The following is a 4068-nucleotide window of genomic DNA, read 5'->3' as shown; positions in this document are numbered from 1 at the left end:
TTATTTTCCTCTGCAGAGGGCAGTGCGCTCTAATGTGGCTCTTTTGGCCACATTTAAAACATCGTGGGACGCTGCCCTCCACCCACACTCTTAACACAATCTCTCCCAACATAACTGTCTCCGCCAAACCCTCCAATTGCCTCTCCTCTGTTTATATAATGAGGTCCAGTGTTTTTCCTCTCCATCCTCTGTCCTCCGTTTCTGTGGCTTGGAGGACAGCCACCTCCTCTTCACTTCCAACGAGGACATCTGCCGCAACCCAAGCCACTTCTATATCGGGTGGAATTCCTTCTACCCTCACCTTAGAAGTCTTTCTTCCAAGGTACATGGGTAGAAGTACCACTTCCTCCATTTTCACCGTTGCACTCACCAACCTCTTTGCCTCCTCTGCTGTCCTAAACTGGACAACCACCGTCCCAGATCTATTTCCTTTCATTATATATGTCATTTCCTTCAATAGTTTTTTTTCAATGCTTTTTCTATTTTTCCATCTCCATCTGTTCCACCTTCCTACTCTCCACTGAGTAAACCGTGTAAGTAATTGTCTTCCTCTCCATATTTTCCATAGTCCTTCTCGGGGGTAACAACTTCATGTCATCACCCCACTTTCTGTGTCATCTTACTCAGCACCTTCAGTCCTGCCAGGTCCACCTCCCTTCTCTTCACCTCCGCAGCCTCAGCAAAACTCTTTGTTTTTTCCAAAATTGTATCCATTTTTTCACCACCCTCATGAGCTCCTCCTCTGCTGAAGACAACTCAGGCCTGCTACGGTCTGAATACATTGTCTCAACAGTGAGAAAATGCACCAATAAACCACTGCCAAGAAGCACAAACAATCATGTCCGACTTGTCCAAAAACACCAAAGCAAATAAACCAACGCATGCGTAGTAAGCAAGCTACTCTATTTCATTCAATTTGCCATCAAGGCATTACATAGAAGTAGTAGCTGCAGGCTGGACAATAACATTAATGAGATGAATGATGAAAAAAAAGGGTATTAATGAGGGAAGGCAGAAGACGCCTGCCAATCTCTGCTTCTCTAAAACATTGTTCTTTAACAAAACATAAAGTTTGAGGTAATAAACTTCTTTCTAATGTTCCATTTGAACACAGGGTCCCTACAATGAGGCACTAAGCCTCTTACCAAAAATAACACAATGTCCTTACAAATGAGACACTAGGCCTCTTTACATTTTCTCTTATGGGACATATACCCTTTCAGTATGAGGCACTCGGCCTCTTAATTTTTACTATTTTCCGTCCTGCTGGCACCCAACCAGGCTCAAAGTGTCACTTAAGCACTCTGATAGTGCCAGGCCAGAGCGTCTTAATCGGAAGCGGAATACATCTTCTGGGAAGAAGTTTATTACCTTGAAAAGATCCGTGTCTGAGATGACATCCAAGCTACTTACCACACAGCCACTCCTGCACCTAGTTGCAAAACTATCACAAAACTGTTACTCAGAGCTTCACATTCTCATTCATTGGATAGTTGTGAGCATTACCTGTCCTCGAGTATTCGAGTACTATTTGTTTCCACCTTGTATTGCATTTATGGGCTTACTTGTGTACACACACACTCACACACACACACACACACACACATCAGCAGCAGTTAACGACTGTTTTCCATGCTGGCATAGGTTGAACAGTTTGATAGGAGCTGGTCAGCTGAATAGCTGCCCAGGCTCTAATCTGTTTTGGCATGGTTTCTATGGCTGGATGCCCTTCCAAATACCAACCACTTTACAAAGTATACTGGGTGCTTTTACACAGCACTGTCATGGGTGTATTTGCATGGCACCAATATGGGTACTTTTTACGTGGCACCAGCACCCACAAGCCCACAAGGTTAGGACTGCTCAGCTGGAGAGGGGTGCAGGGGATATACCTGTATGCAAGGACAACTAAGTTTTTACACCAGAAGTCTTGATCCCCTGTCATCCCCTCTGTGGGTCCCATCATCTGTAGATCCTTTCTCACCAATTTGTCCCACGTCTCCCTGAGTCTACCCTTTCCACATATTCCCTCTACAATTAGAGATCGGCACCACTTGATGCAACTCTCTTCATTCATATGCATTACATGGCCATACCAGCACAGTCTTCACTCTTGCATGCTACGTCTGATGCCTTGTATACACAGTTTTCTCTCAAATCACTTGCACTCTGTTGTATATGCATGCTGACATTACCCATCCAGCAGAGCATACTGACATCAGATATATATATATATATATATATATATATACACACACACACACACACACACACACATATATATATGTAAGTCATTTATATATATATATATATACATATGTAAGTCATCTAAGAGTCCATAAGTCAGGAAAGAATGCACTCATATATCTGTCAATAAAGTGGGTATATTATCCAAAGTGTACAGTATTATACATTATGGCTGATCTAACCAATTGATTTCACGCTAGGGATTCAACGGAGTGTTAGGTAACAATCTGATTACGTTACCCTGTGCTCATCAGAGGTAGCTGATATGGAATGAAATATAGTGACTGCTCTCTATTGCTGAATGTGTCTATTCACTGCCAACAAAGAAAGTAGTTACCATATTTCATTCCATATTGGCTACCTCTGATGAATGCAGGGTTACATAATCAGATTGTTACCTAACACTCTGTTGAATCCCTAGCATGAAGCCGATTGGTAAGATCAGCCGAATTGGATATATAATACTGTACACTTCAGATTATATATATATATATGAGTAACAGTAGAGGTACAGGTATCAATCCATTACAGCCATTTCTAAAGATGCCTTTAATTGATTAATGAAAACATTACATCATTGTAAAGAAACTGTTTTCGTCAGATGAATTATACATATATGTATATATATATATATACCGGAGTAAGCACATGAAATGTGCAACAAGGTGGAAAAAAGAGTACTCAAATACCAGAGGTAGAGTAATATGCTTTATTTAAAAGCAGCAGAAATGTAACGGTTTTTTTGTTATATTTCTGCTGCTTTTAAATAAAGTATATATATATATATATATATATATATATTATATATACAGGGGTTGGACAAAATAATGGAAACACCTTAAAATTTCAAGCAAATTTATTTTAATATGGGGTAGGACTGCCATTGGCAATAATCACAACTCAACTTGAATTCTGCGCAGTATGGACTCTTACAAAGTTTGAATTGTTTCCAAAGGAATTTTTGTCCATTCTTCAGCTAAAACAGTTTCCAGTTCTTGTAGCGATGATGGTGGAGGATATCAACTCCTTACTTGTTTTTCTAAAATGCACCATAAATGTTCAATAATATTGAGATCTGGGGACTGTGGTGGCCAGATAAGATGTTCAACTTCACTAGAATGTTCCTCGTGCCATTCAGTAACAATTTTAGCTGTGTGAATTGGTGCATTATCACCCTAAAAGATTGTGCTTCCCTCCAGAAACAGTTCTGCAACCATAGGATGAATCTGATCAGCTAAAATGCTTAAATAGTCTTGACTATTAATTCTGCCATGAAGGGAAACCATTGGGCCGGTGAATTTCTAAAATATAGCGTTCCAGATCATCACAGATTTTCCTCCATGTTTAACAGTTGGAAGAAGGCATTCTGGATCAAATGCTTTTTTTTTTTGGCTATCTCCACATGTATACTCAGCCAGTGGTTGGAAATAAGGTAAAGAATGACTTGTCCACGAAAATTACATTCTTCCACTGCTCTAGGGACCAATTTTGTAGGTTTTTACTCCACTCTAAACGCTTTGCAACATTTGTTTTTGAAAGTAGTGGTTTTCAGGTTGCAGCCCTCCTGTGAAATCTAGCTTTGTGCAGTTCCCAGTGAACAGTTTTTGTGGAAACTGGGTTCTAGAGCTGGTCATTAAGCTCTGCAGTAATTTTGGGAGTTGTACTTTTGTGATCCTTTCTAACAATTCGCGTAAGAGTTCAATGGTCCCTATCTGAATGTTTTGGGTTTTTTACGGAATTGTTTGTTTCAAGGAGGTTTTTCCCTCATTCTCATAGGCTGTCATGACTTTCGAGACAGTACTTCTTGATACACCAAACATT

This window comes from Octopus bimaculoides, chromosome 2 (assembly GCF_001194135.2).
Source record: "Octopus bimaculoides isolate UCB-OBI-ISO-001 chromosome 2, ASM119413v2, whole genome shotgun sequence".
Lineage (NCBI taxonomy): Eukaryota > Metazoa > Mollusca > Cephalopoda > Octopoda > Octopodidae > Octopus > Octopus bimaculoides.
Note: the sequence above shows the minus strand (reverse complement) of the source record.